We start from the raw sequence: 8,681 nt of genomic DNA, 5'->3' as shown, positions 1-8,681 counted from the left end.
CCTAAAGCCCCTTAGTGACAGCCGTGAAAAGGTGTATTGGTGGTCACTAAGGGGTTAAAAAAGATATTTCCATTGATGGGAATTAATTTCCTCCATGGAGAATGGTTACAAAGCCGAGTGACAACCATTATGGTCATCATCAGAACTCCTCCAGGACTTTCCCAGACTCTCCCCTCTCCACAGCCACATAACTCTGTTTATTTACCCATAAAGCAGGAAAGACATGAAGTGAAAGAGAAAACAGAAGAACAGAGTTTTTAAAATTTATTTTTTTAATTTCCGCAATGATAAATCCAGGTGGCAAATTTGGGAAAGGTATTGCCGCTGATGATGATTGATGTTCGGGCTCTACATGTTGTCTCGTAGCTTTGTGTTTGATGTCCTATATGCCGCCTCAAATAAAATACTCCCTTTCCCTTTCGAGGATCCAGTAAGTCTTCGTTGACTTTTCAATGTTTGTTGATAGAAAAGTTATTTTCTGCGTTTTTTTTTTATAAGATGTCAAATTGTGCGTATTAAAAAGTGATGATGGTTCTTCATGGTGACCTGTAGAAGAACACATATTTTATAACCAGAAGAATACGACCATGACACACAGCGGAGTAACATGCAGTCACAGGGCCCCAGAGCAATATATGGCCCCACATCACCCCACCCACCAGGACTAATAGGTGTGGGAAATGGATGCGACTGAAAATTCATAGAATAGAGAGTTTACTGTAGTCTGCCCCTGTCTATGGAGGGTCATATACTCACTGGTGATGTGCTCATATTCTGATGTCATTTTCTGAAATTATAGATGTTCTTGTCTGGAAAAAAGGGAATGAGTTATACAGATTGATTGACTTATAGCTGTATACAGATCATATACAAAACACATGTCCTGGACTGGGGAATGTCCCTGTCTGGGGAGGGTCTCATATACTTACTGTTCAGTCTGATTTTTTGCTGCCCATAGCGGAAACTGTTGATGTTATTGTCTAGAAAAAAGGTAAGAAATTAAGCAGATTGATTGACAGGTCACTGTCACGTTGCAGTATATTGGTCATTATTATTCATCAGTATTTATAAGCCAAAACCAAAACATAATTAGAAAAAGAATAATATAAATATTCACAACTCTTCTGTGTTTTAGACCAGTTTCTATTTTTTGCTTACAGATACTGATGCAAAATACTGACGCGTGAAAGTTGCCTTATAGCTATATATATATATATATATATATATATATATATACATTTCCGAATACATGTCCTGACTGGAGAATGTCCCTGTCTGGATTGAAACCCAGAAGCTCCTGTCCCAGGCAGCAGCTCATCTCATTGAGCTATAGGGGATGTTAGAGAGCTCCACTGCTGAATCTGCTGTCTAGGTTTTCTTGACTTTTGCGCCTCTGGATTCCTTTCCTTTATTGCCTGATTGGTCTCAGTCTTTTGGTTTACTATATAATCCTGTCCCTTGCCCTTCCTGATTGTCAGACTATTGAGATTCCTGCCTGTAGTCTAGTTCCATCTGTCTTACTCTACAAACTGTTGCTGCTCATTTGTGTACCGAAATTGAATTATTTTCTGACCACATCTCTGCCTCACTCTACAACCTGTTGTCACTTGTTTGAGCACAAATCTTGGATTGTTTCCGGACCACATCTCTGCTTTACGCTACAACCTGTTGCTGCCTATCTGTGTATCAAACTTAGATAATTTCCTCAACATGTCTCTATGCTACAATCTGTTGTTGCTTATCTGCGTACCGAACCTGGACTGTTACCTAATTACTTTTGCTATTATTAACCTCCTGCCTGATCGTTTCAGTCACAGGACTTCAAATCTGCCACTGACATTAACATATATACTCACAACTGATGTTCGAATGTTATGATCTTTTGCTACCCATATCTGCAGAAATTTTTTGGTGTTAATGTCTAGAAAAAATGGGAGAAATTAGTTAAACAGATCGCTTAACTTATAACTATTTACACATAATATATGTCCTGGACTGGGGAAGCTCCCTGTCTGGGGAGGGTCTCATATACTCACTGTTAAGTCTGATGTTTTGCTGCCCATTGATTAAACTGTTGATGTTATTGTCTAGAAAAAATGGAATAAGTTAAGTTGATTCATAGACAGGCCACTTTCACACGCCAGTATTTTGGTCAGTATTTTGCAGCCAAAACTTGAAACAGAAAATATATAGAAAAAGTATAATGGAAAAATGTACATCTCTTCTGTGTTTTTGACCCTCTCCCGATCTTGGATATAAATACTAATACAAAATACTGATGTTTAAAAGGGGTCTTATTAGTACACACACATATCACACAAACAGAATACATGTCCTGGACTAGAGAATGTCCCTGTCTGGAGAGGGTCTTATATTGTCGGGATTCAAACCGAGAAACTCCTGCTGCTTTTCTCATTGTACTATAAGGGATTTTGGAGAGTTCCACTGCTGAATATGTTGTCCAGATTTTCTTGACTTTTGCCTCTATGGATTCCATGCTTTATTGCCTGATTGGTCTCAATCTTTTGGTATACTATATAAACCTGTCCTTGCACTTCCTGATTGTCAGACTTTTGAGGTTCCTGTCTGTAGTCTAGTTTCTTTCTGCGTCACTTCACAAACTTGCTGCTCATTTGTGTATCGAAAGTAAATTGTTTCCTGACCACACCTTTGCCTCACTCTACAACCCGTTGTCACTTATATGTATACCAAACTTGGATTGTTCCCAGACCACTTATCTGCTTTAAGCTACAACCTGTTGCTTCTTATCTGTGTATCAAACTTAGATTATTCTCTAACCACTTCTCCGCGTCACGCTACAATCTGTTGTCGCTTATCTGTGTACCGAATCTGAACTGCTAGTTAACTACTTTTGCTATTATGAACCTCCTATCAGATTGTTCCAGCCTCGGTACTTCAAATCTGCCACCGACATTAGGGCCCCATGCAAACGACCATAGATTTCGTCCATAATTACGGACCTATTCATTATTATGTCCGACTGACACTTTCCCATATATTTACGGGAAGGTGTCCTTACCGTAGAAACCTTCCGTAAAAAATCCTATTTTTTTATTTTATGGATCGGGCTCCCATACTATATAATGGAAACACTGTCCACAAATGCGTATGACTGACCACAGCCGTCTGCGGCCGGATATGCCTGTAATCATAGACTGTGATTATGGGCACGGTCATGTGCATAGAGCCTTATATATATACCCACTACTGATGTTAGGATGCTCTGATATTTTGCTGCCCATATCTGCTGAAATTTTTTTATGTTACTGTCTATAAAAAAAAGTGCAAGAATGAGTTAAACAGACCGATTAACTTATAGCTGTATACACATAAAATACCGACAGAATACATGTCCTGGACTAGAGAATGTTCCTGTCTGAGGAGGGTCTCATATACTCACTGTTTAGTTTGATGTTTTGCTGCCAATAGATGGAACTGTTGATGTTATTGTCTAGAAAAAAGGGAATGAGTTAAGTTGATTGATAGACAGGCCACTTCACACGGCAGTATTTTGGTCAGTATTTTGCATTAGTATTTATAATCCAAATCCAGAAACAGAACATAAATATAAAAAGTATTATTCAAAGTTTTGCACCTCTTCCGTGTTTTGGCCTATAAATACCCATACAAAATACTGACCAAATGACTGCCATGGAAAAGGGGGCTTATAACTATATACACAAACAGAATACATGTCCTGGGCTGCAGAATGTCCTTGCCTGGTGAGGGTCACATTTTGTAAGGATTCATAACCAGAAACTCCTGTGTCCGAGGCAGCAGCTCTTCTCATTGAGCTATAGGGGATGTTGGACAGCTCCACTGCTGAATCTGTTGTCCAGGTTTTCTTGACTTTTGCCTCTCTGGATTCCTTTCCTTTAATGCCTTTTAGGTCTCGCTCTTTTGGCTTACTATATAAACCTGTCCTTGCACTTCCTGAGTGTCAGACTATTGAGGTTCCTGCCTGTAGACTAGTTCCTTTCTCTACAAACTGTAGCACCTTATTTGTGTACCGAACTTGTATTGTTTCCTCACCACGTCTCTGCTTCATTCTACAACCTGTTGCTGCTTATCTGTGTACCGAACGTGGACTGTTTCTTAATTACTTTTGCTATTATCAACCTCCTGCCTAATCATTTTAGCCACCGGTCTCCAAACCTGCCACCGACCTTGACATATATACTCACTATTTATGTTCGGATGTTCTTATCTTTTGCTGCCCATGTCTGCTCGAAAATTTTTGATGTTAATTTCTAGAAAAAAATTAAAGGAATGAACCATTAACTTTTAGCTTTATACACATAATCCACCAACCAAATGCATGTCCTGGACCTGAGGTTGCCCCTGTCTGGGGAGGGTCTCGTATACTCACTAATGATGTTATGATGTACTGATGTTATGCTGCCCAAATCTCTGATGTCAATTTTTGATGTTATGCTGCTCAAATCTCTGATGTCAATTTTTGATGTTAATGTCTAGAAAAAATAGGAAGAAATTAGTTTAACAGATTGGATAATTTATTGCACAGGCAGAATACATGTTCTGGACTAGAGAACGTCCCTGTTTGGGGAGGGTCTTATATACTCACTGTTTATTGTGATGTTTCTGAAACTGTTGATGTTATTTTCTAGAAAAAAGGGAATAAGTCAAACAAATTGATTGATTGATTGATTGATTGATTGATTGATTGATTGTATATATAATACAAAGACTGAATACATGTCCTGGGCTGCAGAATGTGATGATGCTGCTGCCCATGTGACCGCTGCAGCCTGTGATTGGCTGCATTTGTCACTTGGGTTAAAACATCATCCCAGAAGGCCGGGCTGCATGAAGAGCAGCTGGGAAGAATAGGAGCCGTTGCTATGACAAAGATAGACTTTTTTATTATTTTAAACAAAAAACGGTTTTGTATTGTTTCAGATTTTAAATCGCATAGTTTCTGCGGAAAAATATCAACATTTGTTATTTGTTGCGGATTTTAACTCCTCATTGAATTCAATAGGCAAAACCCAAATCAAAAGTGCAACAATTCCGTTGACATTCTGTGGATTAAAAAAACGCACCGCAGGTCAATTTATGATTGTTTTCTAAGCAGATTTTTTCTGCATTCTGTCGATGAAATTTATTCAAATCTCATCCACTTTGCTGCTACGGTAATACACAGTGGATTTTCCATAACGATATCCGTTGTGGAAAATCTGCAAACATACCCAAATGGAAAAATTTTCACCTCTTCCATGTTTTGGGCCCACTTCTGTTTTTTGGCATATAAATAATAATGCAAAATAATGAGCAAGTTACTTATAGCTGTATATATATATAATACACAAACAGAATACATGTCCTGGACTGAAGAATGAATGTCCCTGTGCGTGGAGGGACTCATATACTCACTGCCGATGTTCTGGTCTTCTGAAGTTTTGCTGCCAATATCTGATGGAAATCAACGATGTTATTGTCTGGGGAAAAAAGGGGAAAGTATGAGTTAAGCAGATTGATTGACTGTAGCTGTATACACAGACATCATATAACTCCTGGACTGGAGAATGCCCCAGTCTGGGGAGGGTCTCATATCATCACCATTCAAACACAGAAACTCCTGTGTCCGAGGCAGTAGCTCTTCTCATTGAGCTATAGGGGATGTTGGACAGCTCCACTCCTGAATCTGTTGTGTAGGTTTTATTGACTTTTGCCTCTGGAGTCCTTTTCGTTATTGCCCGATTGGTCTCACTCTTTTGGCTTACTATATAAACCTGTCCCTTGCACTTCCTGATTGTCAGACTATTAAGGTTCCCGCCTGTAGTCTAGTTCCTTTCGCTACAAACTGTAGCAGCTTATTTGTGTACCGAAATGTAATTGTTTCCTGACCACATATCTGCTTAATACTGCAACCTGTTGCTTCTTATATGTGAACCAAACTGAGATTATTTCCTAACATCTCTGCCTCACGCTATAATCTGTTGCCGCTTAAAGGGGTTTTCCCATTTTGGACATTTATGGCATATCAACAGGATATGCATTAAAAGTCTGACAGATGTGGGTCCCAGAGCCCATGTGGGTCCCCGCGCCTATCTCTAGAACGGGGCCTCCTAAACCCTGTTCTAGCTTATTCGACTCCGCTGCCTCCCGACCACTTCCTAAGTGCTCGCTGAGCTACGCTATTTCCGTAACTCCCACAGAAGTAAATGGGAGTTACTGAAACAGCGTAGCGCGGCGAGCTACGCTGTTTCAGGAACTCGGTAGCTACGGAAACAGCGTAGCTCGCCGTGGTACTCTGTTTCCGTAACTCCCGACCACCTAACCAGGATGTGGCCAGGAGGCAGCGGGAGCAGAGTGAGCTAGTAGTGGGTTTAGAGGGCCCTGTTCTAGAGATAGGTTCGGGTCCCAGGGAATTGTCCAAGGTGGGAAACCCCTTTAAGTGCGTACTAAACCTGGACTGGTACTTGAGCGCTTTTGATATTATCACCCTCCTGCCTAATCATTTTGGTCACAGGTCTGCAAATCTGCAACCGACCTTGACATATATACTTACTTCTGATGTCCTGATGTTATGCTGCCCGTATCTCATAAAAATTATTGATGTTAAGGTCTAGAAAAAAAGGTAAGAAATTAGTTATACAGATGGGTTGACTTACAGTATATGCAAAGACAGAATACATGTCCTGGACTGGAGAATTCCCCTGTCTGGGGTGGGTCTTTTATACTCACTAATGATGTTAAGATGTTATGCTGCCAATGTCTCATAAAAATGATTGATGTTAGTGTCTATAAAAAAAAGGGAAGAAATGACAAAAGGGGTTGTCCAGGCATGGAGTAGTTTTCATACTGATTACGTATGCACAGGATACCTGGTCCCTGCACCGATCAGCTGTTTCGGCTGACTCTGAGCAATAGATGTCAGGGTCAGTAGCAGATGGCTCCAGTCACAGTATAGTGGCCATGCTGCAAGACAGCAGCTCTGCTCCTATTCAAGTGAAAAGAGCCATCTGCTTCCGACACCGTTAACTGCATAAAATCTGGTGCCCAGAGGCAGCCAGAGCAGCTGATCGGTGTGGGGTCCGAGTGTCGGATCTCCACCAATCATATACTGATGACCTATACTTTTTAATTTTTTCATCAGTGGAGCTGTATGAGGGCTTGTTTTTGTGAGACGAGCTATAGTTTTTATAGGTACCATTTTTGGATACATGCAACTTTTGGATCACATTTTTTTCCAATTTTTGTAGGGCAAAGTGACCAAAAAACAGAAATTCCGGCATTGTTTTTATGGGGTTTATTTTACGCCGTTCACCGCATGGAATAAATAACATGCAATTTTTAAAGTTCATATGTATGGTTTATTTATTTTTTTTTTAATAATAAAGGACCTGATAAGGGAAAAAAAGGTGATTGTGTTTTATTTTATTACTTTATGAAATGTTAAATACTTTTGTGTAAAAAAAAACAAAAGTATATTAGATATGATACCTTTATTTGCTAACCATAAAAGTTATATAAGCTTTCAGAGCACACAGGCTCCTTCTTCAGGCTTGCATATATAACTTTTATGGTTAGCCAATAAAGGTATCATACCTATTATACTTTTGTCTTTTTTGACACAAAAGTATTTAACATTTCATATTGTCTCTGGCTAAGACGGTACTACACTATTTTATTACTTTGAAACTTTTATTATATTTTTCACAACTTTTTTTTTTTTCACTTTTTTTACACTTTTCTTTAGTCCCACTAGAACTTGAAGGTCCAACTGTCAGATTTTTCTAATACATTGCACTACCAATGTAGTGCAATGCATTATATCTGTCAGTCATTCACTGACAGCAAGCCGATTAGGCTTCGCCTCCGGGCAAAGCCTAATTGGCTTCTGTAATGGCAGAGAAGGAGGCCATTGTTAGGCCTCCTATTGCCATAGCAGCAGTCGGCAGCCCTGATTGCATGGCAGGGCTGCCGATCTGCTACCAACCTCTAAGATGCAGCGATCACTTTCGATCGCTGCATCTAAGGGGTTAGTGGCAGGTATCGGAGCTAGCTCCGGTTCTTGCCGTTACTGGTGGATGTCAGCTGTATCATACAGCTGACATCCACCGCTGATGACGCTTACAGGCGGCTCTGGAAGCCTATTAGGCCCTGCCTCCAGGCGGGCCCAGAAAAACTTCTGTACTAGGCATTCCGGGAGGAAAATGTTAGGCCTCCGGTTGCCTTTGCAGTCACCGGCACTCCAGCAATTTCATTGCTGGGGTGCCGATGAGCTGCAAACCCCTTAAATGCCATAACCCCAGGGTGTCAGCTGTAACATACAGCCAACACCCGGGGATGGTGGCACCGACTCAGCTTCTGAGGAGGTGTCCACCATTTGTCGTATAGATACGGCAAAATGCGGGAAGCACTAGCTTTCCATGACATATTCATACGACAAATTGTCGGGAAGCGGTTAAACAGACTGATTGACTTCATAAATAAATATATATGCAAAGAGAAGAATACATGTCCTGGACTGGAGGATGCCCCTGTCTGGGGTGGGTCTTGTATACTCACTAATGATATTATAATGTCCTGATGTTATTCTGCCAATGCCTGATGAAAATTATTGATGTTAATGTCTAAAAATAAAGGGAAGGAATGAGTTAAACAGATTCATTGACATAGCTATATACATAATA

At 40.2% G+C, this 8,681-nt stretch overlaps 1 long non-coding RNA gene across 2 annotated transcripts; it reads right to left on the bottom strand.

Annotated features, from left to right (window-relative positions):
* Positions 1 to 251: 251 nt before the first annotated feature.
* LOC142760664 (uncharacterized) lies at positions 252 to 6,999 on the bottom strand. 2 transcript variants are annotated; one of them, XR_012883343.1, is made up of 11 exons: positions 6,554 to 6,999; positions 5,416 to 5,480; positions 4,607 to 4,645; positions 4,391 to 4,493; positions 4,206 to 4,271; positions 3,422 to 3,472; positions 2,037 to 2,087; positions 1,857 to 1,921; positions 930 to 980; positions 757 to 809; positions 252 to 546 (listed from the first exon to the last, which is right to left on the bottom strand). It is a non-coding gene; the product is annotated as an uncharacterized LOC142760664 (long non-coding RNA). The 2 variants fall into 2 exon arrangements; XR_012883344.1 differs by lacking the exon at positions 1,857 to 1,921.
* Between the last annotated feature and the right edge of the window lie 1,682 nt (positions 7,000 to 8,681).

This window comes from Rhinoderma darwinii, chromosome 4 (genome assembly GCF_050947455.1).
Source record: "Rhinoderma darwinii isolate aRhiDar2 chromosome 4, aRhiDar2.hap1, whole genome shotgun sequence".
NCBI lineage: Eukaryota > Metazoa > Chordata > Amphibia > Anura > Rhinodermatidae > Rhinoderma > Rhinoderma darwinii.
This window is presented reverse-complemented; position numbering and strand designations above follow the sequence as displayed.